This window comes from Micropterus salmoides, unplaced genomic scaffold (genome assembly GCF_014851395.1).
Source record: "Micropterus salmoides isolate LMB-PRFRI ecotype aquatic unplaced genomic scaffold, ASM1485139v1 Ms_hic_scaffold_2664, whole genome shotgun sequence".
In the NCBI taxonomy this organism is placed as follows: domain Eukaryota; kingdom Metazoa; phylum Chordata; class Actinopteri; order Centrarchiformes; family Centrarchidae; genus Micropterus; species Micropterus salmoides.
Genome location: NW_024041889.1, coordinates 1 through 27,836, shown reverse-complemented (window position 1 = coordinate 27,836; position 27,836 = coordinate 1). Strand labels below are relative to the sequence as shown.

The following is a 27,836-nucleotide window of genomic DNA, read 5'->3' as shown; positions in this document are numbered from 1 at the left end:
TTTACAAGTGTTTTTGAAAATCAGGGCTTGAGTTTAGGTTTTAGATTTAGACATTAGAAGTATACATTGGGATTTTTTTAAAACTTATTTTTTAGTGCATCTTTTCTTTCAACCACGACCCTGTACGCAGGATAAGCGGTTGACCACGGATGGATGGATCTTTTCTTTCAATTATAGCATTTTACTCACCAAGGACATTATTTCTGACATTGTCAGTGCCTTTACATGCACCTTAGTAACCATGTTTCTATTGGCTTTCTGGAGTAATCTCATTTCTTAAAAGTCATGTCAACGAGAAACCCAATGTGCACAGCTAGATTTCTGCAGGGGAAACCAGATTCCAGGTATATTTGTTGTGTTTTTAACAGGGAGCGATACACTCACGGCCAATTAGGTACATCTAGCTAAAACTACCACAGTCTAATACAACAGTCATGCAATAAATCCTACCTTCTTGAATATTCTACTAGTTTTTGTTGAAAGTGTCTTTGAGATGTGTTGATTCATCTGCATGGTAGAGATGGACGATATGCCAAAAATGTTATCACAATAAAAAGTTTCATATCTTTCGATATCGATAATTATGATAAGTATCGAATTGTTTTTCTTTCGAGTTTTAAGGCTGATTTTTGCTCCTCAGTGAAAGTTGAAGAAACCTGATGGTTATTTGTGGTTTAAACTTTTTGGTCATCACTTGAGGCCAAACAGTAGATCACTTCCCAAATTTGAGGCAGAACATTTATGATATAACTTCGTCAACAAATATGCATAAGTCAAATTCAGTAAAAGCTTTTTTCAGTCCTAATTCGTGTATGATTCAAGTGAATAAAATCAAACATTTATTTAATATTTATTGAACATTTGCTATATTGTCATCGAAAAAAATTATATTGCGATAGTTATTGTTATTGTGTTGCTGTCCAACCCTATTGTATTTTTAAGGATGTAGTTTTGTGTTTTCTTCATTAACACTATATAAATGGGATGTTGCATTAGACTGCTTTAGTTTTAGCTAGGTTTGCTTCTTAAATTAGCATCCAAGGGCAAGGGCAAGCAACATGAGCAGATGATTTGACAGGTCATAAGTTTGACCATATTCCACAGACCACTTGGAGGTAATCAATGGAGGTAAAAAACACTGTTGTAAATAGTCAACAGCTTATGTTGCTTGCTGGAAAGCCTCGGTAGGTTTCAAACAAAGAGTCATTCTTCACACAACTACCGCTGTCACTTCTCTTGTGCACAGCCGAGTGACACCATGAATGCCTGCAAGGAGAGACTGTCTGAAAGTGTGTGCTGTTATCTCCTTTTCTACAGCTCACTGTGTCGAGACTGCTAAGACACACAAAAGACACTGAATTCTTGAGGCAGTGTGATGGCTTTTTGCCCCACCTTCAAGTGTAACAGTATCTTGTGTATCAGAAAGTTCTTCTGTGTTCCTGTATGTCGAGGCAGCAATAGCTACCTTTTCCAGCTGCCTCATTACTGCTGCTGTGCTGTGTAACTTTGTGATGAAAATGAGTGAACAGATAAAATAGCTCTGCCTTTCCTCTCTGTCAGAGGGGTTTCTGCATTCTTTCTGATAATGTGTGCATAGTTGTCCCCGCATAATCGGCATGTAAAAACACAAGCTATAATTTGTTTGTGAAGGCATTGCCTCGTGAAAACACAATTGAGCTCCAATACAAGGGTGCATACACATTGACTTTTTAATTTTTTTTTTTTTTTTTACCCTTCCCAGGGAGTTGGTGCTAGACAGTGACTTTGGACTGTTTATATGAGTATGATTACAGCTGATGTCACAGTCCAGAGGAGCAGGGACACACAGACTGGAGCTTCTGTCTGCATCTATGAGACATAAAGTCAAAATGATCATTTTTCTGTATCTGTTTGCTAACTAGCCTCTGTAAGCTTTTCCTGCTTTAAGTGTCATCATCTGCTCAATTCTTTTTTTTTTTTTTTTTTTTTTTTTTTCCTGGGAGTGTGTGATATATTTACAGATTTATATCCAATAATACCTGGACGGGAAAACACTTTTTAAAAAAATGTACCCAGATTTGATGTTGAAATGCATCAGGGAGTTTTGTTTTTCTGGTGTCAGAGGACAGTGTTGGCACAGTGATCAGGGTGCTCTGGTGGTGAGGACAGCTTTTCTTTTACTAATAAAAAGTTGACAAAACCGTTGGACTGAAAAACAGCAAAGAGCTGCAGAGCTGTCTGCGGCATATACCAGCCAACTGGTCCTCTATATCCACTCAAAACACACAGCCTATGGGCACAAGATGGCCGACAGTGTGGAAAGTCACTGGGCCCAACGAGGCTTGTAGTCACACGCTTGTGTCCATCACCGGCCCAGGATCTGCTGTGGGCAGGGCCACAGTTGGGGTGACAGAGCTGACCAATGTCAAAGGTTGTGTTTGGCTAATTTGCCGCAGGATGACTGCTGCCTGCCCGCCGGAGCTCCTGGTGGAACTGCAGTGGTTTTTACTCAGTGGAGTCTGCTTCAGCTGGTGACATGCTCACTTCCCACTTTTACTAGGCTTTTTACTTTATTGGTGTCTCATATCGATATGTGTCCCCCTCGCTTTTTTTCAACCTCTCCTCTCTGATGCTTCTTGTTAATTTTTATCACCTAATCTTTCCACACTCCGAGCCCATTTAGACTGTTATGGTTCCCTTGTGAACTTAAGGCTCCACCTCTGTCTGAGCCCTCACCTGGTCAAGCGTCTCTTCCTGCTGTCTGTGGGAGTGATGGTTGTCATATCTGAACTCTCTGTACCGTTAAACTGTTCAGACCGTTAAGATGAACTAAATATAGCACAGAGTGTTTCCCAGTGTGTTAAGTTGGTAATGATAACCTGTGTGTGTGTGTGTGTGTGTGTGTCCACCCTTCTATTTTGAGTAAATGTGAGTGTCCCGTTGGACAGCTGCCATCCACAGTGACTGCCCAGAACAATGGAATTATACACTAGGATTCCACACACGCACACGCACACACACTATACTTTGCCTAACCGACTGTGGTGCAGAGGTTACACCATGCATGTGTACACGACGCACCTGCAACTATGACCAGCGTGTCCTACACTCCATAACGACACACTCAACAAACTAAAGGCTAATCTAAAGAGGTGGGTTTTGATAAGTGAATTGAGAGAGAGCCCTGGTTGCTACATTCAGGGATGTGTATGGGCAGGGAAATCCAGAGTGAGGGTGCTGTAATGGTGAAAAAGTGCTTGGTCCTGAGAGGGAGGTTTGTGTCGGAGGAGCGGAGGTTACGGGGGCGGTGAAGCAGGTCTGTGAGGTAGGAAGGGGCCTGGTTATAGAGGGCTTTGTGGATTTTGTAGTGAATACGTTGGGGGTCGGGGAGCCAGTGGAGATTCTTGAGGACGGGGGTGATTTGGTCACAGGTACAGGTGTGGTGGATTTATAGATGTAGATCTTGACGTGATTTGGTGGAGATGTAGATCTGGACGTCATTGGCATAGCAGTGGAAGCGGAGACCATGTCTACATATGATATTTCCAAGTAGATGTAGAGAATAAACAGGAGGGGACCAAGCACTGAACCTTGGGGGATGCCTTGTGACAGAGGAGCAATGGGGGAGGTGCAGTTGTTGATGTGAACTGTTGTCTGTTGGTGAGATAAGATTGGAGCCAGGAGATTGATCAGTTTTCAATTAGAACCAGCCTAAATAAAAGTTAGTTAAATAAATGAATTGTTTTAAAGTAGCTTGTTAATTCAGTTTTATGCCCTGAGACAATAAAATGTTTTGTGTACAGCACAGTTCACTGGAAACAGGGTCTTCTACTGGCGAGGATTCCTCAAGCCAAGTCAGTTTTATTTCTATAGCCCAATATCACAAATAACAATTTTGCCTCAAGGTGCTTTACAGTCTGTACAGCACATGACACCATCTGTCCTTAGACCCTTGATTTGAATAAAGAAATACTCCACAACAAAGGAGGGATCCATCTCCTGACTGCAGCCATAGATATTTGTAAAGAATAGACCAATATTGCAAAGTTATAGCATGGACAATCAGAATGACAAATGTATAGACGGATTTTAAACACATACTGTATGAAGAATGGATCCGGGAGGACGCTGAGCAACTTAATTTGCAGTTGATAGGACATTTTGAAATGTTGTAATATCATCCTACACTTAACTTTATTGTATTTCTAGGGAAGCATACTAAGGTTGTATTTACAGTATTGTGAGTACATGTTCTGCTCTGTGGTGAGTTATGCCTCAACCTGCCTCATCACTGTGTCTCTCTGAACTGTTTTGGTCTTTCCAAAGTCTGGTGCGGTATAGATGAAGGCACCACCAACACTGTGTCTCAAAGCAAAAATAATATCAAAGTGGAAGACATGAGTTATAACTTACCCTGAAGCGTTATTGCCTCGCTGCTTGAGTGCATTCAAAAGTTATTGCTTGCGCCACTGTAGATACTTTATGATGTGTGTGCTGTCAGGCGCACCTGTCTGCATCTGAGTTACAATCCAGATAAACTCTACAGACTTTAATAGCTTCCTGTCTGGCAGCTGTGACTGTTTATTATAGCCCTGATGACTCGCTACCTGCTCTCATTTATGCCCCTTAACATCTAACTCATCCACAGACATGCCCTTTTATAATGTTGTCACGACTTGAAAGACTATATACTGCAGTGTGATTGGATTGTTGCTAATTTCCTATCTGTCAGATTTTTCTTCTTTGTTTGCGAGTGTGAATACTTTGACTCTATTGCCAATAATATATATAATATAACAATGGAGGCACTGATTTAAACTGTAATTGGGATTGTGTTTAAATTGTATTGCATAGCAATTTAATTTCACAGATTCTGTCTGGTAGAAACAGCTTGTTTTGATTTGTCTGTTGACTTGACATGATGATAGTACCAGGCAGAAGGCAGATCCCAATATAATCAAAGAGTTAGAGCTTAGCTGTTGATTCAAGTTGTAGTTTTATTTTCAGAAACAATAAGGAGTTAAAATGACCTCCAATGTTGTATTGGCTCTGGTGTTCCAGAATGTGAGTATGAATATCAAATAATAAATCTAAGCCGTAGATGTGGGGAGCGTACCGAAATGAAGGAACTGTCTCGGCCGACATGAAAAAAGTGAAATTTAAAACGGGAGCAAACAAATCATGCAGGAATTGTCCTTTTGTGGCTGACAGCACATCTGACCTCAGCCCAGGACTTAGCAGCCTAAACACAGAGAGCAACACTGATTCGTGGTGAGGAAAAAAGGAAATGCATATACACGTGTGGTCAAAGCTATTGAGTTCCACCCAAACATAGAGGTGATCCCTGAGACCCGGATATCCGGCCTCTCTTGTATCCAGGCTCAACCTCTGTCACCCCAGGCAGATTTCTTCAGGGCCATAAAGTTTAACAACCATGGGAACATCCTTCACCCACCCAGCTCCTCTGCAGCAACAAGTGGCTCTCTCTGGCCACTGAATCATGTCCAGAAAAGCCCACTGTCATGTCTGTGTCTTCATCCCTTAAAAGGTCCTGATCAGGGAAACTGAAGGACTTTTATGTCTTCATTTCTGGAAGGACGTTTTCCGGAAGAGAGCGCAGGGCGATGATTCCCCTCCTCTTCCTCGTCCTCTGTCTCTGTGAAGTTCATCAGCCGAAGAGGAATGTGTTCTTTTAGATGGACGGCAATTGTTGGGGGTTTCTCTATAAATAACTTCTTGTCAGGCAGCCAGCCTGCTGTCCAGCTTCAGCGCCAGCGGGCAGACTAATGCAGTGGCTCAGAGGGAATGCACCAACTGAGTTCTGACACACTACAGTAACTACAGCTGTGCAACTGGACATGCTTATTAAATACAAGTTAGATGAAACTTTGTGAGTCAGGATTTTAAAATTAGAGATGGGCCCTCTTTCTAATAAAACACTTTTGTAAAACTGATAAGGTCAGAAAGATTTACAGTGACAGTGTGCCAGCAATCTTTTTTTCATACCATATAAGAAGTGGAAATCTCACCTTTTATAATAAACAGCCGTGTAGGTGTCGTGTGCAGCTAGAACATGTCCGAGAGTAATGTTGGCAGCAGGCAGCAAGCTGAGTGATATGGCCGCTCTGATGTTATGACTGAGTCTGTTATTAATAGTTACTCTAATGAACAGGGTGGTGAAACTGCATATGACACTAAAGTAAAACCTTTGCTACATCACCAAAAAGAAGATTGATTGTTGGATTTTTTAAGTAGTGTGTTACTAATCAGAAGGAAATGATTACACTGAAAGGCTGTGAAGAGACAGAAATGTTGAAAGATTTCCTAACGAGAAGATACAGTAGGTGTGAGAAACACTGTCACTGTTCAGAGCTTTGAGAAGTGAGTGTTATTTTGGAGAGTTCCGTTGATTTTCTGCATGACTGACAGTGGGAGAGCTCTCCTGGTTGAATCGTCAACAAAGGATGAGCAGTTATGTTAGAAAATATCTGGGTGAAAAGGATCAGCCTCTGCACATGAATGCAAACAGAGAAGTGATTGTGACACCATGGTGCATTTTGGTGCCAAACATCCGTTCGCTGAGTGTAGAATTCTGTTGCGTGTTCCGCTAACGGCAAACTGAAGCTAATGCCATGTTCATGCAGCGTTTCCCAATACGTTCATTTATTTGTGGCGGCCCCGCCACAATATCAACGCCACCACGGATTGATTTTCGATTTTTTATATTTTTTTTTTACACAAATCTGTCCATCACAACGGTATCGATGTCGGAGAACCAGCTTAAAAAAGTTTATTAGCAAGCATGTAAGGAGCCTAGCTAATAAGGAGAGCTAAGTTAATTTTAGAAAACACCTGGGTTTTCGATTCTGTATATAACTGGCTGCAATGATACCTCCTACTTAGCAAAAACAACAAAAGTCAACAAGCCTGTGGCAAGAGGGCCACAAAGCCACGACTCTAGCAGCTTAATGAAATTCAATATCAATTGTAAGCCGTGCAATGTTTGTTTGTATCTGGTATCGCTTGTTAACGATCTGATGAAACACAATTTAAAAAAGCTAATTTAGTTAACGTTTGTTATTTCAAAGAACAAAGCGCTCAGAATCTTCTCCAGCTTTGGTCTCTGACTGGCTTCTACTTCTACTAGCTGAGACTAAACTGGTACATAAAACATACTTTCTTAGAAATGAAGTCAAAGTAATTAGTAATGATGTTCATAACATAACCCTAGAGCATTGTTAGATTATTCGGGAGACTCCTGTGTTGAGCATTGAGAATATCATTTAAAGACTTTGAAAACTTTGAATTCACACTGGAGACAGATCTTGTGGAACCAGTGGCTCCTTCTACTTTTTGGTGAGTACTGCTGTCAAACCTGATGAGTGGTACAATAAATCACCACGCAGAAATGAGCACATAGCCCGGTCCTCTCCGGAACCATCCTAAAGCTTCTGTGGTCTGTGTAATTATCACTGAGAATCCAGAGGGGCAAAAAAAGTGTGGTGTCCCTCCAGCTAGGGTGTTATGAATTAGACCTAATGCTTTACACAGCTCGTATATCACAGCAGTAACAGTCGCGTTGTGGGGAAGCAGCAGGAGGATGTTGACGGCTAGTGTTTGTGTAATTCAACACGGTGGGCTTTCACAGGCACTAAAGCATCCTTTGTAAACACTGTTTGTTGATGTAAAGGAAATGACTGATTGCAGATGGCTGCACTCAGGGCCTTGCCGAGTCCCACCATGCCTGCGTGTGTGTGTGTGTGTGTGTGTGTGTGTGTGTGTGAGAGTGACTGTGGGCATTTTGGAGTGTGTTTATTTGTTTAAAATGTACTGAGGAGGATTTCTCATTATTGGCATGTGTGTGCTAGTGCACGTTTGTGTTTTTGCTCACAGTCATGTCACTAATTAGAAACTTTCTTTATTTCCCCTCCCCCTTGTTCTACAAATAAGTAGTGTTGAATGGAGCATTATGGGTAGGCAGTGTAATTAATGGCCACCTCATCCTCCCCTCTCTCTCTCTCTCTTTCTCTCAGTCCCCCCCCCCTTCTTCTCTCTCTGGGTTATTATCATTAGTCACATTCCATCAGTTCTCAGTGAGCGCTGAAGCTTGCGAGTACTTGTTTGTGGCAATTTCCCTCGTCGTTTTCCCCTTCTCTGTCTCTGTTCTCTTCCCCTTTTCGCCATTGTCTTCCTGTAACCCCATTTCTGTCTGCTAATGTCTCTCTGCCAGCTTTTTCTCTTCAAATATGCTCTATCCCCCCTCCCTGCTGTTGTCATTCTGGGTCTCATTCAGAATATAGAATAGTTGAATTGATAATGAATGAAAGGCTGGACTCAGTGAAGCGGATGATGGCTCAATTGAATGTGCCTCTCAGGAATGTTTCGTTGTGTTATGGAGTCTTTTGGCTGCAGCCCAGACTCCAGTCCATTTTGCGGTGTCGATGTTGGTAGACTTCAGTTGGCCGTAAAGGGATTCTACCTCTGTCCATCTGCTACAGGCCCCACATCTACCTGCCCTCTTAACAGTACATGAGGACAAGTTCAGGAATGCATTTGCACTTAAGCTCTTCTTTGTGAATAAAGTCCCCCCTCCCCCATTTGCTTGCACCAACGTTGGCAGCCCAGCGTATCAAAAGTAATCCTAGTCCAGTCTCAAAGCCCTGTCGAAACCATCAGTCTGTCGGGGCCCTGCCTTCTTCAGCATGAAACAATGAGTCATTTGAATGACTGAAAGGATATTTGGCTACCAGCTGAACTCAAAGCAAGGAGAGGAACACGGCTGGTGAACATATCCTCCTGCCACACCCACACACACCCCAACAGTGTCTACTCAACACCAGTCACCACCTTCAACCAGCCACAAGGATCTAATGAGACCTAATTAGTCATTTAATAGGCATTCAGACCAAAATCAGTAATGTGTTTAAAAAATACATGGGGCAATGTTGGTGGGAATTTTCTAGGGGCAGAATTATATACCGTGGTTCAGTGGGTTGGTCTTTTGAAAGTAAAGAGGGAGTGCAATTTGTTCCTTGCTTATTCCAGGTAATAACTATGCCGCTTCACTAAAACTTTCCAAGAGAACGATGCAGTCTGTTCAGGAAAATGTCATAATCCAAGCTAGCTACAAGTCATGGCAAATACATGCTTCTCTGTGTATAAACAACATTATGTTGACTACTGATAGAAGCAGCTCATTAGGGATGCATAGCATAATTAAGTCAATTTGTGACACACTGCAGGTTGGCAATCGATATTGACTAGCAGCTTTGTACAGCGTGTTAACCTCGACAACCCAGCTGTATTCTAACGTTAACATAGCTATCGTTATGAGCTAACAGTAAGGCTCCTTGCATGCTTGCTTAGGGCTGTGCGATATGACAAAAAAAGTCAAATCACCTTATAAGTCATTAGCCGTTATTTTTATGCAAATTTCTTCCCTGCAACATCGGCTTATGTGGAAGAAGCAACGTGGGGAAGTTAGTTTCAAGATGGATATTAGTTTCAAAGTACTAATTTCAAAGTAAAACTAACTTCACCACGGATTGAAAGCGCCATTCAGCCATCCAATATGACAGCAAAATGTTGAATTTGCGACACAACGCAATAAACAATAGAGCATAATTGCTAACGATAACGTCAGACGTTTTTCTATCGGTAAACAGTAGATATCGGCATATCGCACATCCCTATGCTTGCTCATAATATCGCCTTAATATCAGCGCATGAAAAACGAATCGCAGATCATCCCTTGAATCATCGATGGCCGATCCAATGGCCAATCGACAGAAGCCTAATTTGTACTGTATATTATATCATGTTAACTGAGTTTGGTTTCTGCCGACTGTGCTGGAACAAGTTGGATTCTATTACCTAAAAGTGAAGGAATATTTAGATAAAACAATTACAGGCACACATTTCCTCCTCTCTCCTCTCATCAAGCTGATACCTTTTTGGCTTGCTGAAGGCACCTAAAAAAAAAAAAGACTTCCGTGTGATTTTTTTTTTTTTTTTTTTTTTTTAATGTGAGAGAATCTAATCACAAATCCATTCTCTTGTTCTCATATGTCTCGAACTCTGGGTGAAGTTGAGTGTAATTGGATTATTCACTGCAGGAAAGGGAAACCTCTCCCAAATGAGGTTGGCCTAGAGTGACGGCAGCCCAGCTGACCGTAGTTTTTGGCTATTTGATTTGCAGCTTTTAGCAAATGGCAAATTAAGACAGATGAGGACCTGACTTGCTGGTTGTTCGTGGATAAGTGGAGTGACAACCTGCAAATTTTGGGACTTATTGAAGAAGACAGCCCTGTGCTCAAATCCGACACTGTTACCTGCGCTGGAGTAATAAGCATCCAGCTTGCACCGTTGGCTAGAGGAGGGAACAGAAGAAGCACTGTATTTGTTGAACTAGTGCTTGATTAGTTAACATGCCAGTCATTCCTGTCTCTGCTCCGTTCGGCTCCGGACTGGTGCTTTCTCAGAGAGTCTGCCAGAGAGTCGTGACGCGCTGACTACAGAGTTCAGGCTCTTTAGCCCCAGAGTTGCAGCTGTTAAACTGGTACAGAAAACTCACTCCCTACACCCCGAGGGGTCAAAGGAGGAAGTCAGTGTTTTGGTTTAGATTTGATGATTTCAGGTTCAGCCATCAATCAGTCTGGTTGACATCTGTGTCCCTGCTTGTACTGGAACCGGAGGTAGTTCTACATAAGCAAGTCTTGAGTGGAAAAACAAACACTAGCAAGGAAGTGCCCGATGTGGTTTAATTCAAATTTAATTCACACATGGTTGGAATTATATAGATAACAATGATCATAATTATCGTGCTCTAGTAAATAGTTTTTTTGTGTCCCTTCTACTCCTCTTTCACCTCTTGCCAGGCCTTTACTCTTATTCCCACACAGAAGAGATTTCCCCCAACAAAGCAAGCTTTCTAATGCTTCTAGTGTGGCAGGAAAAGAGGTGTGTGTGTGTGTGTGTGTGTGTGTGTGTGTGTGTGTGTGTGTACTGGGTGAGGATCTGTCTGTGTGGGGTGAATAGTGTACCATTTGGATAAGCCCACTGGAGATTTGCCTAGACTCATAAGAGATAATCCTGCTTCTGTGCCAGTCATGCAGTGTTGGGAGGCGATGGAGGAGGAGAGGTCGATAAAAGGAAGAAGGATATTTAATGATGGGAAGAGGAGAATATTACTATGGAATGAAAAGGAGAATTGAGTATAACTTAGCAGTCATGACTAGAGGAGACATTTCAGTATTTGACAAAGTTAGCATGAAACCACAGATTCAGGTGTCCAAACAAGGGAACTCCATCCCTCTCAAGGTTCTCATGCAATCTTCTTTTACCTCACAGCAACTTGTTTTTCTGGCAGGGACTCTGAAACCAAAGGGTTTTGTACCTTGTATCCTAGCAATGAGCGAGGAGTGTATGCTGGGACAGTGTGTGTGGCACTGAAAAACCTTTTGCACTGACACTACTTGATTTGGCCTCTGCTGGAGGCTCTTTTACACACAGAAACGGATGTAGTCAGTCAGACATACTCTGTAAGGAATTTCAATTAGTATGAGCTTCCCACAACTTTTAGTAGTCTGCAGTGATGTCAAAAAATACAAGGTGCTTGAACGTCAGTCAGTTTGTAGCAAACACGCAGGCTTGTGTTTATGACCTGTAGGGTGAGGTTTCTCACCTCCTGTATTTGATGCCATAAATCACTCTGGGCATCTTAGTGAAGAGTTTACTGATGTTTCTTTTTCCATTGTCTTGCAGGTTGTGTCCAGAAGGATGTGTTTTTAAACCCAAGCTGCTGAGTGGTCAAGAGGTGACATGCCTCTATAAAACACCACTGGAAACAAATGGTGAGGAGCCGATGTCTCAGATGGTGTATTAATGCTGAAGCAAACTCCTGAGGTTGTAACCGTTGAATGCCACTTGGTATTTTCATGGGCTCTAAAAGCAGAAACATTTGTCCTTCCATGGTTAATCTGCTGAAAGTGGTAAAGGTCAAAAGTTTGTGCCCTCCTTTAGTGCAACAGCAGTGGATGTGGGATCAGCTTTTTTTGGACCATATACTGTTTAGCGCACTGCGGGGACAGTGGTTCTTCAGGGGCCCATGGATTCTTGTGAGGATTCAAAAACCTGTGGGTGGTGATGGTACAGTGGATAAGACACATGCCTTTGGTGTGACAGTCCCAGGTTTGATTCCCCCTGCAACACATCCTCCACTGTGATTCTGAGCAAGACCTCCTCTATTTGCTCCGGAGGAGTGCCGCCTTTATATATATTGCAATTGTAAGACGCCATAGATCGTCAGCTAAATGAGTAAATGTAAACCTTTTTAGCACCATGGATAGCTTTATTTTCTGACAACATTGTTGCAAACTTGCTGACAGTTAAGTTAGACTTGAAGAAGATCCATGGTTTGGGGTGTTTATCTGTCCTTCTTCCTCATAAGAAACTCTTACGTGACTTTGGTTTTTGTATTTCCCTCAATGTGGGGATCCTGACCTCAAAAATAATTTTTTGCCCCTCATAGTTTGACTTTTTCTATAACGCGGTGTTGTACGTTATTGTATAAGAGGGCTCTTTTCCGTGCATAACTGTAAAAATGGGGAAGCAAAACAGGAATGATGTTGTCGATGCTGCAAGATAAACACTGTAGTTAGTCTCTGGTCTATGTATCACCTACTGTATGTACTTGCAGATAATGAAAGACAGCTGATTTGGATTGGTCGAGGTCCAGCTTGTAGTCTACCATGTCTCTTAGCCATGTCCCAGGTAGAGTTCATGTCTCTGTGATTGACACGTTGGCACAATGGACTCAACAGGGAGGGGTTCAACACTATTCTGTTGCTGTGAGCTTGTCAGTGATGAATCATGTCATTTTCTAGCAGCTTGGTAGCAAATGTTCTGTGGCCTGGTACATCCAGGGTGTAATGTATCTGTTAGGAGCGCTATGACATGACAACATTTGACAACTCCTGTTCTAGTGAATATAGAGATTCTTTCTAACCACCTGTCCTCTTTTTCTCAGCTCTGCTGCCATGCCTACGGGGATGGTGCGTCGTCTTTCAGTGTCAGCAGTCCAAACGCTGCTGTCGGTCCTGCTGCTAGCTGTCGGCTGGCCCTTCACTTCATTACCCAATGGTGTTGTCAAAGGATCAGACTCCTCCCCCTCCAGTCTTTATCCCACATTTGTTCGGAATGACACTCTGTTTGAGCACTTGGCCCTGCATCCCGACACCAGAGTGGGTCGGGTCTACATCGGGGCCCGAGATTACCTGTTCCAGTTAGATGAATTCCTCCAACTTGAGCTTCAGGATGACACTGGACCTGTCACAGACAGTCGGGAGTGCTTACCTCCCGTAACTGAGAGCAACTGCCCTCAGGCTAGGGTCACCAGCAACCACAACAAGCTCCTGCTGGTTGACCCTTACTCCATGGAGCTTATTACGTGCGGGAGCGTCAACCAAGGGATCTGCCAGAAACGTAGTCTGGATTCTGTGGATATGGTACTTTTCTCTACAGAGAGGCCTGTGGATACCCAATACGTAGCAGCTAACCACCCCAACATTAGCACCGTGGGACTTGTGGTTCGCTCTCATCCTGACAGGCAGCCGGTGCTATTTGTGGGCCGGGGTTACACCAGCAGCCATCCTCCTATTTCCACACGAAATCTTGCCCAGGAACCAGTCTTTTCTTACGAGGAGACTGCCAAATTGGCTGTTGCTGGTCGTCTCTCAGAATACGACCATCATTTTGTAGCATCATTTGCCCATCGTCAGCACGTATACTTCCTCTTCTACCGGCGGGACTTAAAGTCACAGTCACGCGAGTACCGCACCTATGTGTCTCGTGTTTGTTTGGATGACCAGGCCTATTACTCCTATGTGGAAATACCCTTGACATGCCGTTCCGGGGCAGGAAAAATTTACAACCTCTTGCAAGCTGTCCAGCTAGGGCTCACCAAGGATGGTGTAGTAGGTCAAGGCCCAGTAATTCTTGGTGTCTTTTCCACTCGTTTGGCATCATCAACTCGGCCCAGTGAGGACTCTGCCCTCTGCATGTTTAACCTCGAAGAGGTGGACCGCAGGATTAATTCCACCAGGGATGTGTGCTACACACAGATGGGTAAGGAAGCAGGAGTGGAGGCAGCATACATCGAGTACGAAGTCAAATCCAACTGTGCCAACCTGCCAGAGGTGAGTTCATCAGATTGAATTTGCTTGTTTCTGTGTTTACTTAGTTATTAGGGCTGTTACTTTTTTTTTTGTGAACAAACAAACACTAATACATCATTGGTTAGAGTAAATTAGAATGTAGCCCAATCCAGTCGTAGAATTCATGTGGTTCAATTCATTCACTTTCACTTAAGTGAGCAGCCCCAGTGGCTCGCCAGGTAGAGCGCATTCCATGTATCAAGGTTTAGTCCTTACCACAGTGGCCTGGGTTTGAATCTGGTTTTCAGTGGTTGACGTCTTACCAGGGTAAATCGCCATGGTAACTTTTGTTGAATGGCTAACCTGCTCCGGAGCAGGTTATATTCCAGATAAGAGATCAACTCTACAAAAATGCCGCTTACTGACCAATAGGGATGCAACGATTACAGATTTAGTCGGTATGATTATTGTCAGAGAAATAATCACGCTTTCACGATTATTATGCATTAATTACTTTCACAGCACTAGTAATGACTTAAGTTGATTTTTAATATTCAATTACATTAACAATTATATTTCTAGAATAAGTTAGTTGCCGTGGATGTTGCTTGACGCAACAACAAACCAAACTAAAATTAAAGCTGCAAGCAGCGTTGGGCGGGCCCTCGCACTTATAAGCGCGTCCGCGTGTGAGCCGGCCGAGTTGCATATTCTGGAGCTCTGCCGGTGCGGCTGTGAATTTGCTACGCGGTTATGACGCCGCATGAAGGTGTTATATGTCACTTCCTGTGTCCCCTATGTGGAGCTACATAGCACTTGCCGCTATGAATATAAATCGGTGTTGGCGTGTAGATGTCTGCGGGGTGGGAGAGTTATCAAGCACGTAAAGTTTGTTTCAGATGTGAGCATGTACACTGAACAATAATGTACCCAAACAATAAAATAAATTCCTTTTATATTTCCCTGCCTTGTTGTTTATGTGTACATACAGAGGAAGAATGTGAGAACAGCACACATTTCATCGTTACTGTGTGCTGTACCGCAGTTCTGTGTCCATGCATGCAGCAAACTGAAAGCACTGTCTGTCGGAGCGTCTACGTGAAAAGAGAAGGAAGACATTGCTGGTAGTATTGTCTTCAGAGTTGTTAAACACCTCAGCGCACTGAAGGAAGCCATCTGACTGTGTGAGGGGCAAGATCGTTGATGTCTGCAGGCAGAGTAGGAGCTCTCCTGTCTGACTGGTCCACCAATAGCAGAGAAGATGACCCCTTGAGACACAGCCCCTCCTCATTTGCATAATGAGGCAGAAATGCATACAAAAATTTAAAAAAGACAGGCAGAAATAAATACCATGGGTGAAAATAAATAAGGTAAATAAATACAAAGGAAGAATAAAACAGACAAAAATATTAAAACACACACATAAAATACATTAAAAAAATTTGTAATAAATAAAGTTGAATAAACAAATAAGGTAATTATAACAAAGGTGAATAGTAAAGGCACTAATTAAAATATACATTTATGTCTCCTTGTATAATTTAATTACTACCTACATTTATTTATTTACTTTATTTTTTTGTGTATTTAATTGGATGCTTATTTATTTATTGAGCATTTATTTATTTCTGTATTTATTTCTGACTGTGTCAGGATCGGTCCTCCATAACGGGGTGGGAGAGTTATCAAGCACGTAAAGTTTGGTTCAGATGTGAGCATGTACACTGAAGTTACAACAACTTCCTGTGTCATGGCGAAGACTTGATCTCTGACGCCACGCCACGGACACACCCATTGACGAAAACTCGCAAATAGCACAACTTTTCATCTTCAATGCCTTTAGAAGGCACAGCACAAATTTGAAGTCGGTCGGACTAAATCCCTAGGAGGAGTTCGTTAAAGTACGAAGTGTGTAAATCATCCAAAATTTGACGTAAAATTCAAAATGGCCTACTTCCTGTTGGGTTTAGGGCATCGCTCCAAGAGGCTTTTTTGTGCGTCTGGACAAGATACACGTACCACAGAAAATTCGTGCACGTAGGTAAAACGTGCGGCGGGGGCTGCTTCGTTAAAATTCACTTCCTGTTGCCAGCAGGTGGCGCTATGACTGTGGGTGAATGTCAGCATGTACATGTGTTCAGGGCGGGACTCTCATCCTACATGTACAGTTTGGTCCAGATGTGAGCATGTACACTGAAGTTACGACAACTTCCGTGTCATGGCGAAGAGCTGATCTTTGACGCCACGCCACGGACACGCCCATTGACGAAAACTTGCAAATAGCACAACTTTTCATCTTCAATGCCTTTAGAAGGCACAGCACAAATTTGAGGTCGGTCGGACTAAATCCCTAGGAGGAGTTCGTTAAAGTACGAAGTGTGTAAATCATCCAAAATTTGACGTAAAATTCAAAATGGCCGACTTCCTGTTGGGTTTAGGCTATGGCTCCAAGAGACTTTTTTGTGCGTCTGGACAAGATACACGTACCACAGAAAATTCGTGCACGTAGGTGAAACGTGCGGCGGGGGCTGCTTCGTTAAAGGTCACTTTCTGTTGCCAGCAGGTGGCGCTATGACTGTGGGTGAATGTCGGCATGTACATGTGTTCAGGGCGGGACTCTCATCCTACATGTACAGTTTGGTCCGGATGTGAGCATGTACACTGAAGTTACAACAACTTCCTGTTTCATTGCGAATCATCGACGCCACGGACACGCCCATTGACGAAAACGCGCAAATAGCACAACTTTTCATCGTCAATGCCTTTAGAAGGCACAACAGAAATTTGAGGTCGATCCGACTAAATCCCTAGGAGGAGTTCGTTAAAGTACGAAGTATGTAAATCATCCAAAAATGGCCATAAAATTCAAAATGGCCGACTTCCTGTTGACTTTAGGCTATGGGTTCTTGAGGCTTTTTTGTGCGTCTTGATACGATACATGTCCCCAGAAAATTTCGTACATGTAGGTTGAACGTGAACGAGGGGCTAATCATTTCCAATTTTCTAGGTGGCGCTAGCGAGTCATTTTGCCACGCCCATGTGCGAAACTTGTAGAATACGAAATTTTTCACCGGTTCTGACATGTTTGCAAATTTTGGTGAGTTTTCGAGTATGTTTAGGCCATGTCATTTGGGCCTACTTTGCAGAAAAAAAAAAAAAAAAAAAAAAAAAAAAAAAAATAATCCGAGCAATTTCAATAGGGACCTCGCACGGTCGTGCTCGGGCCCTAAAAAAAATAATCCGAGCAATTTCAATAGGGACCTCGCACGGTCGTGCTCGGGCCCTAATAAAGGGCCTCATAGCGCAGCAGGGCTGTAGTTGCAGTGGGTCTGAAAGGTTACACCTGCCTTGTTTGTTTACGTTGCACTGAAAGCTCGACTCTCACTGCTACGGCATCGATTGTAAGTGACCCGTTTATATTTAATTCCCTACCAACTTGCGACGTTATTTAATATAGGCCTAATGTAGCCTATTAGGCCTACCATTACTTGGGCGTGCAAAGCTGGGTGGTGATCCCGCAGGTGCTGCATCAAGTTTAATGTAGTTATTCGCTCCTTTAGCAGGAACCTTTTAACGGCAAGTTTTACAACAGGTGATCTGTCATCTTCAGTAAGGCCCTGGTCAGTCTTGGTGTACCCGAAATGCTCCCACACTGCCGACTTCAGCTGTTTCTTTGGTGGAAATAAAGCTTCACTGTTTGGTCCCTCTGCCATAGTTTAGCCAGTGTACAGTAGCCTCTGATAAGCACGACACTTACGCTGGTGCACCGCTTCTGTAACTTTGTTTTCGTTTTGTACAAGTTGCCACAGTTTCGTTCCGTGCAACAGAAACACTCTGTGTAGCGGTGCCTTTACGATTAATTAACCGTAACGTTTTAAAGCGCGGTTAATAGTGAAATCCGGTAATCGCTGCATCCCTACTGACCAATCGGCTCTAGGGTGACCAGACGTCCCGAAAAATCTGGGACAGTCCCGAATTACGAGCAGTTGTCCCGACCCCTTTCCGGTTTGTCCCGAAAATTTGACCTAACATGAGTTTTGATTATAGCCTAATTAATCATATAGGTCTACTGATCATTGTATAGTTCTCTTGCTCCAGCAGGGGCTGCAGGTTATCTGTACATTGTGTCAACAGCGTTGTTATAGCCACAAAGTAACACTCGTGCTCTTTTCCCCTTTTTGTTTTCTTGTGGTTAATTGAATTTACAGTGTAGCTTCAGGCAGACACGGCACGGCGGAGAGACCTGACGCGCGTTGTGCAGACAGATGTGACACTGCACTAATGACATGAATAAAATAAATATAAAAATTAAGTAAAAGATCCTGATTTACCTACATATCCACAGTTGTATTTTCATTAACAAAAATAATGAATTGAAGCGTTGTGTTTTGATTTTCACGTGTTAATGTTCATTGACACTCAATGTACCGGTAGCCACGCCCCCCCTCTGTCCTGAATACTGAAGTCAAGCCAGCCTCCACTTCGAAAATCACAGTCAAGCCAGCCCTCACGCTGTTTTGCGATGTGTGTTTTTTTTTCTAGGCATTACGGTAATGACACCCTGAGGTGGTCTGATGTCACTATGAAGTGAAGTGAGTCAGTGGAAACAGGACGTTTTCTTTTAACAACAATCTGAAATCAGCAAATTCAGTGAAAAGATTAGACATTTTCAAGGGCTGTAATATTAAAACCAAACATCAGATTGCTCTGATATTGACAGAGGGTCACCCTGAGGTGGTCTGCTATCACTGTGAAGTGAAATGAGTTAGTGGAAATAGTAGGTTTTCTTTTTACATGAGTTCCAATCTTGGCTGAATTTAGTAAGCTTTCTGTCAGAATGTAATATTTTCTTTAGATACTTGTGGTGTCTTAAGCATTTATTTATTTATTCAATCTTTTCTGCCACATCAATTGCATTATGTTCAGCAGAAGCTCACTTTTATTTTGAAATGTGCTGCGACACGATGTTACCGTAATGCCTAAAAAAACACGCATCGCAAAACAGCGTGAGGGCTGGCTTGACTGTCGTTTTCGAAGTGGAGGCTGGCTTGACTTCAGTTCCCGAATTTCACCCATTCTCATCTGGTCACCCTAATCAGCTCTCTTGGGAAATTACATCACCATCTGTAGGGATCCCACAGACTGTTTTATAGGCTGCTTGATGTTTTCTGCGGTGATACGGAGAAACCATTTGTACAGCGACACCATCCTACAGAGACTGATTGAAATACTTGTAAGCTACTATTGTAGGTTTTTACAGTAAGCCTATTTACCACTTTGAAATGTGTTTTATATTTTTTATTTGCTCCCAGTCTGTTTCATTTTTCTTACATGAGGCTGAATAATATGAGCATATTGCAGTAGGGATATTGAAATTAATTTAAAAATGAACGTGGGCTATTTATTTTAGGTTAGTAGCTAACTATCTTTTCTACCCACTTGTCTATTATTTAGACAGGTCATGTTCCGCCCCACCTTTTCAATGCAAGCACAGGTAATGTGGGGGAGTTTCAGTTGCCTAAATGTTGAGTCTTTCAACCACCGATTTGAGTATCTTTTATAATATGAATGGATTTTTTGTTTCGCTGCTTTTTGAGGTTAATTTAGAACAATGTTTGGAACACTTTAATGTGTTTAATAAAGTGATGAGAAGTTCTTAAATGTGAGGTGGAACGACGACTTAGGCTTTTCAGTGCCGGAGTCATTTAATATGGAAACGCCGACACACAGTCGAGCTGAAAGAAAAATGCTTACATTTTCATACATGCCATGAGAACACATCAAATCAACACATTATTATAAACTACGTCACTTAGGCATTCACACCGTGATTGCGATTTTCTGTCTCCCTGCATGTATCGGCTGCGGCTTTGCTACTTAGACTGTGTCTATTTGTCTAATATTACAGTTTGCTTTTAGTTTGTAAAATATGCCGCTCTGCTGCCAGTAGACTTGTCTGCGATTGGTCATCTGCTGCTAACACCGTCTCTTTTATGTGAATGCGCTCATGGCTGGAATGGGAAACCCTGAGTTGATAACCAGCTTCGTGTGACCGCTTATTCCAGTTGTTAGGGTTATTGAAGCCAGATAACAAAATATATCCTGGGTATGTTGAACTTGCTTGTGGCTTACAGGACCCAGAAAGACAATTAAATCTTTATTTGCAATTATTTGTATAACAATCAATCAGGCAAGGTGTTGTGGAAAGCTGCATACATGATAAGAGTGACCTTGTATAAGAATAAAATGTGTGACCACATATTTCATCCTTCTCACCGTGCTGTTCTATATTGGAGTAGGTTTTCTTTCTCTGAATAAAAATGTTCACATAAACATGATGCAGGAACACAGTAAACCAGTTACTAAATAACCCGATGTAATTGACATTCTCCTTGTTTTCATTGTTCTATTTACAGGAAAAACATCCTGTCCAATTGTTTTTTTTCTTTTTTAGAAACCCAATTCTTTTCTGTGATGACTTTACTGAATAAAAGCTTTCCTCTGCCAAAGTCGGTGCCATGCCTCTGAAGCTGTCCAGAACCTCTCTATTCCAGCAAAATGACCTTTGTATCAGGGAGGATGAAATTCAATTGGACGTTTTTGTAACAGACAAATGTAATGTTGTGGAGGATGGATTGAATTAGATTGGCCCTCTCATACTCTGGAAATCCTGACTTTATGTGGTGTGTTCATGTGTGTGCCTCCTGGTGTTTACTGCAGGTAAACATTGCACTCTGATGACCATCGTGGGCTAGTTTCACATCCTCCTCTATCATCACTTCCTCCTGTGTTGAGCACCTAGAGCAGCGCTCTCAACCTGTGCAGCTGCGTAAAACAGATTGGCCTGAGTGGAGTGTAGTTGTGGTAGTAGGGCAGTGTCATTTAATAGAATTGTTAGTTGGGGAGGGATCAGTCTGCGGCATTAGCCCTACTTAGTGGGATGCGGTTGGGGTTCATGTTTAATAATGCCTGACAAAGACGGTTAAAAACTCTAAGGCTCTCACCAGAAATAAAAAGCTAACGTTAGGCTAAAAACAAACTATATCACGGTTGCATTACTTAAATGTCACAACCACTAATCTTCCAACTTGTAATATGATTTTGCGCTGTTTGGCGTAATTGTGTAAAATGTCCCCAACAACCTCTGTAGTCTCATTTAGCCTCCTGTAAGCAACCACCATTTTAAAGACACTTAAAAGCTTCAAAATTCAAGAGTGTGATATTTACTGTTATATTTTATGTCCTAGAACAAAACGTTAAATCTCTTAAGCGGAAGTGGACAGGACAGATATGAGATGTTTTTAAAAGTGAAGGTGACTAAAGGGGGAATCAAAGCAAACCATATGACTAGATAGGAGATGATGAGAGATTTGAGGATAAAAAGAGATTTAGAGTGTTATTATGATGTCAAATCTCAATTGGATACCTGTACACAAACAACGCCAGAGCAGCTTCATCCCGGCTCAGTCTTTACCAGGACAGCCCATCTGCACCAGGGACACTCACGCAAGTTCTAAGCTGTGGGGAAAATGCTTTGTTATGATGATCAGGATTTAGGACTCCTACCAAACAGTGGCTGAGTGCAACTGTAGCAATCTTACAGCAAATAGCAATCTTTAGTTATCTTTCTCCCTTGTGGTTATTACTGCCCTCTGTGTTTATGTCTAAATGTCCAGATGATTGCAGACTGCACAGTGTTCATCAGCGTGTGTCAGCAACAGTGTAATCACCAGCTCCCATTGGCTAGGGCAGTCAGTGACATGCCAGCCATGCTAGACTGGACGTCATAACTTCATAACTATTTCAGGAGTCATAATGTAGTTGCTATTCTTAGCATTCCTGCTTGTTTACCCCTAATGACTGGGTTCACCAAACGGGCCGTTTAAAGTGTCCTCTTCACCCATGGTTAACTTAATCAATAGTCCACTGAGGCCTATATATAGCTGTTGGGAGACTGTTTATCTATGTTATTACAATCAAGTCATACAGCTTTGGACAGTGGTGAAATCAGGAAAATATTTAACTGGAGTTCAGCAGTGCTGGTATATCAGCAGTCTCTATTTCTTAACAGCAGGCCAAATAAGGAGTCCAATTCATAACAACACACCAGCCAGCTACATGCAATCCATCAAAACAAGTAGAACAGGCAGAGCTCTCAGGTTCATTGCCTCTACTTCCTATTGTTAAGATTACCAATGATGAAGCAACGACCCCACTTTCAAACATTCTCGTAGAAAAATAAATTGCCCAGAACAAAAAACAACAACCCTGCCGCCAGAGCAAAGACTCCCTACGGCCAAACTGTGGAACCAAAAACAAATCATCTGTAAGCTTTAAACCACCGAGTGTAGACATCGCTGGAATCCAGTGATAGTTTGTTCCCAAACTCCAACCCCTCCACAATAAATCCTGCTGGGATTTTACTTACCACAAGAGCAACACTGCCGTTTTATTTTTGGTAACTGGCCTACTTGCTCAGAAATTAATAACAAATCACTTGAAGGGCTTCTTCTGGTACAAAACAAGCACTGTAGTTTACATTCCGCATGTATTATGATGTGTTATTTACTTTTTTAATCCAATCTTCATGTAACACACAGATTTTCCTCTCTTGTTTTCCTGCTATTAGAACACTCTGGACGCCTACCCATGCGGCTCTGACCACACCCCCCAGCCCGATGGCCAGCAGGATGGCCGTAGAAGCAGAGATCATATTGGACAGCCCGTCTGCCCGTCTCACTGCTGTTGCTGTCAGCGTAAGGGCGGGACATACTATTGCCTTCCTGGGAGACTCCAAAGGGAACCTGCACAAGGTAACATGGTGTCACAGTTCTGGTGTGTTTCTGAACAGACACCCACACACACACCCAAAAATCACTAACAAGTTGTACTTTGTTCATGTGGTAACTGTGATGTTATGTAGAGATTGTGCTGTTATTGCTGGAAATATGAAGTAATAGTCTGGCATATTCAGCAACTTGTGTCATTATTTTGAGTTCAGGCCCTATTTGGATAGCATGCGTTGGGTATTTTCCATACAACTGTAACGTCTGTGTGTGTGTGTGTGTGTGTGTGTTAGGGATGAATATTAAAATGTACTAACACACACACTGAAACCATTTCAACAAGTTTTATATTGAAAACTACAAATACACTTGCCATTTTGTTTGCATAAAAAATAAAACAACAGCAAATACCTTTTGTAAACATATGAAAATCGTCTAAGTGTGCATTATCAAGATTTTATATTATATAGGCAATACAATGACCCCGTGGACAATTGCATGAAAACAAACAAGTCTTTAGAAGACAGTGATAGTAAGTGCAATGAGCCCAACAACTACAGAAATACAGAGCAGTCTGTAGCGTTTCTAGTGCTGGTTGGTTGACTGAACTGCGTAACGTGTTATCACGTGGAGTGGACGAATAGACTCTGCAGACACACGATGCACACAGCAGCAGAACAACGTGTAGCGTTTTTACAAGAGCAGCAACACTGAGAGCTTCAGTTTACACGCTGTTGGCAAGTCAGAGAGACAAACCAAGGCTAAAAGTTAACTCACCCTGCGTTCACTGTAAGGTCATTTTCTTTAATCAATAAAATACGACGGACTTCAGAGTGACTGAAAAATCTCCGCCGTGTTGTCATTAACCCAAGCAAACCCATGTTGTATTCTGCGCATGTGCGCCTGCTTCTGGGAGACGCCGGACAGCGTTTGCCGGGGGATTATAACAGCGCGGTTAACCGTACCCGGTTACTGTGGTAATTAAAAGGTGTACGGTAATAATACCCGTTGGGAATTTTCCCATGGTTTACCGTTAAAGCGGTAATCGTTTCATCTCTAGTGTGTGTATATTTGTTATTTTTTTGTGTATATTTCTCCTGGTGTTTGTTCCCCCAGTGAGGCACACCTAGTACCAATTTAATTCAATCCAATACAGCAGACTAATCCATTCTACCTTTTTAAAGCTTATTAGTTTTTATTAAACTCTTTATCTTCTTCATTTTGGGGGCTGCAGCATTGTACTGTAAGTTGTTTGTAATATTTTGTCAAACCCCAGTTATGGTAGTGAGTCTGGACTTGCACAATATTCCTTTATTTTCTTTGGTTTAGTGTCAGGATGGAGGACAGTAAGTAGTAAATTCTGATGTCTGTCAGTATTCTTTGAGGGGATGTCCCTGCTGCCACTGGTTTCCCCTTAATGGAAATGTCCAGACCTTTCAGTCATGGTGAACAGTTGGATCTGTCAGTCGGATTTCCAAGATGCTGCGGTTGAACGCAGGGGTCCAACTGAGTCATGGTGGGGTCATCAATGTTGGTGTGTCTGTGGGTTCAGACGAGGTCACAGTGAAGCTCAGTCAGACACAAGGAGACTCGAGGAATGTGCTGATCAGCCAGATGTAATTGAATAGAACCTGTTTAAAAGCAATGTAGGTGATGATCGATTGATTGTTGTCGTTGATTAATAACATGAAACACTGGACTAAGCTAGGGGGGGCAGTGGAGCAGGGAGGTTGTAGGGAGGCCCCTCGATATCAGGAGTTTACAGATCGTGAGCTCGCCTCCACACAGTTGGCTCTTTGTCTCCTTTTTTTCTCAATGGTGGCTTGTGCTTGAGGCCCCCTTGCCAAGCAGAAATAGCACAATGACAGCCATTAACGTAATTTTATACAGTTACGTCACAGAGCCAGCTAAACCCCGAGCCTCACATCACTGTGACCAGATAACGGAGCTCCATACTTGTGGTGTGCACTGTCATTGCTGACTGGCAGACACGTGCACTTCGTAACAGAGAGACTCATTCAGAATTATGCAGAGATATCGTTTATAACCGCAGACGGTGTCAGTGTCACTTCACTGTTCTTAATGGACACTTTGTCAGTCTGTCCTCCTGACTGCAACCACCAGCAATGAACCTTTAAATTCAAACTGTGGTAGCACACTTAACTGTTCATCTGAACTCTGTGTAAAAGGGAATTATCCAGCTGAAGGATGGCAGCTGGATTTCTGTGTGTCGTGCAGGGAGAGTAAAGTGACCAAGACGTTTAGACACAAATGTATTTAAATTTGAAACTCTGCACATCCCAGAAAATGGATCCCAATTTGTGCAGCTATCGTTAATCCGCTCAATCCTTAATGTCCCCTAACTAAGAGGCATGCTGACAAAACAATAAAACAGGAGGACTTTCATGCTGATTTTACAAAGAAATTGAACTGCTGTAAATGTGATTTCATTGGACACATAATTTAATGTTTGGATATTTGATGCAGAACATTTATTCATTAATGAACAAACAGAGTTGCATTTAGGTCATGTGTATTTCCCTGCATTATGGGTAATTCTATAATACATGCATGAGCTGTCCTAGCTCCAGTTATGAGCCATGCCGGTGTCTACAGATGACACGAGTCGGAATCATTTATTTACCTCCTCTCTGAACTGTGCTGATACTAAAGATTGTTTGACACTGTGTCTCTGTTTTAGTTTAAAATGGGCTCTATGCTTCTTGCTGTTCAATCACTTCAGACACTTGGCGGTTTATTTCCCTGCTGATTGTATCAGCACCCCTCTTTAGATTAAAGTTTATCTGTGATGTCTTGTTCTCACAATACATCATGGAGCTTCTTCTCCATCAGGTCACCTTCCAGTATTTCCTCGCTTGGCAAATAAACATAACTTGTTATTCGTTATCTTTATCCGCAAAACATTTTGATGATAAATGGAAACCAAACCATTGTCTTTTGTTTGTTTCTTTAGATTAGTTTTTATAATCATAATGTATAATTTCCAATCTACATTCAGCCTAATTAATCTGGTCTCTGTCACTCAGTAGCTTTCTGTGTGAAGTATTTTTTAGACATGATATTTTTATGTTGTGTTTTAACTAAAAGAAAGGGTAAGCAAACACTGTCATATCAGGTTTTCTGAAATTCCCTTGTTGTTTATATATAATTAGATAAGAAAATATAATCTAACCATTTATTTTGATTGCAACATGTTGGCCCCCACCCAGTGTTGTTGGCCTCAGCCCGATAAACATGGTGTGCAGTAATTGGCTAATTGCAGTTACTGGGAATAACAAGAGAACTTCATGAAGTCGAGTCTGATTCCTGAAAGCTCACCAACTGTTGCCCGAAGATGAACTGCTGACCAGTTAGGATTCCATCTCTAAATGTTTCTTTTGTTGAGGTCAGCTCATTGAGTAATGGTGGAAGGAAGAGGGGTTTGTGCAGCAATAATGCAATGGCTATTAAGCAGCTTTCAGTTTAATTTTCTTTCATACAGTTCCCACTCCTCCTTTGAAATCTGTCTTTGTGTTATATCTTATGTTAAATATTTTGTGAGGGTTTTTTGTCTTTTGAGGGTCCATAAATTTTGACCTGCCCACAAAAAAACGTGAAATTATTGCCTTGCCTTGTTAACAGAGGGAAGCCCCTTCTGCTCTTCTTTCACTTGTTTGAAGAGCGGAATGTCATTTAGTCACTCTCTGTTTCACCATCTGTTGTGTAGTTTCAGTAATTTGTATTAAAGCCTGGACAGTCTGTCTTTGAGGCACAGTGGGATCAAAGCTCCAGATACCTGGACGATCGGATTAGCCTGGCATCAGGGAGACATCCTGCCACATCCCTGGGTAGATCGGGGAATAAACACTTCCTCCTGACCTGTGGTGGATTTTCCCATTTGGATGATTGCTGTCTCTTTCCAGCAGAGTTCCCCTAACAGTGGAAAATCTCACTGATGACATTAAATGGAATGAAGCTTATGTTAAGGCAACATCAGAAGGCTGATGTGAAGCAGTTTGTCCGTCTGCCCTCGCGTATTAACCCATATTACAGCAGCTCTGGATTGCGTCGTCAGACTGCTCGCAGAGGCCTCCTAATGTTTTCGGGTTGTTTGTTGGCCCTGACTATCGAGGTTTGTCTCTTTGTACTGTCAAACCTATCTTTGTCTCACCATCCTGTGGTGCAGAATTTCGAAACTGGATATACTTTTCTTTCCTTCTCCTCCAAATTAAATTTTATTATAACCCGTGTGGTTATATTCTTTAAAATATGCCATTACAGTGTGAAATAGCAAGAAGGAAAAATAATTAAACGGTCTTTTTTTATGTTCAATTAAAATCAAGGCTTAACACAAGGACATTTTAAAGAAATACACATTTTCAGCCGCAGCTCAGTGTTTTTTTTATTCTGTCAAATGATGCTTAATCCATCATTCATGTGTATATGTACATTTCCTTAGGTGTTCCTGGGGCCAAACGGCGAAGTGGGGGAGTACGCCGTCATCTCCATTCAGCAGAACGCAGCTATCAGTTCAGACCTCATCCTGGACCAGAAAGAGGAACATCTCTTCATCATGACTCATAACATGGTATACGCACACACAGATATTGAAGCATACAGTGATGCACCTTGTAGCCTCATTTCATGCTTTCTTTCTAAACATGTCCTTCCTGTGTTTTAGTAATAAAGCTTAAGAGAAATAATTTAGATGCCTGTTTCTGCCCCAATTCTCTTCTCTTCCAGTAAGGCAGCCTGTAGTTAGGATTATTCAAATGACGTATTTCATTTGCATTGTTCCACTGCCAAATGTGGGCCACCTATTCTTTGTAATCAGATTTCTGGAAGCTAGTGAGCATAGTTTGCGCGACTGAGCATGATTGTGTTCTCGTTCCAGTTGCAGAAGAGGCCGGTGGCTGAA

The 27,836-nt window shown here is 42.2% G+C and overlaps 1 pseudogene; it reads left to right on the top strand.

The window, feature by feature from the left end:
- The first annotated feature begins 11,719 nt into the window (after positions 1-11,719).
- On the top strand, positions 11,720-27,830 carry LOC119919318 (annotated as a pseudogene).
- The last annotated feature ends 6 nt before the right edge of the window (positions 27,831-27,836 follow it).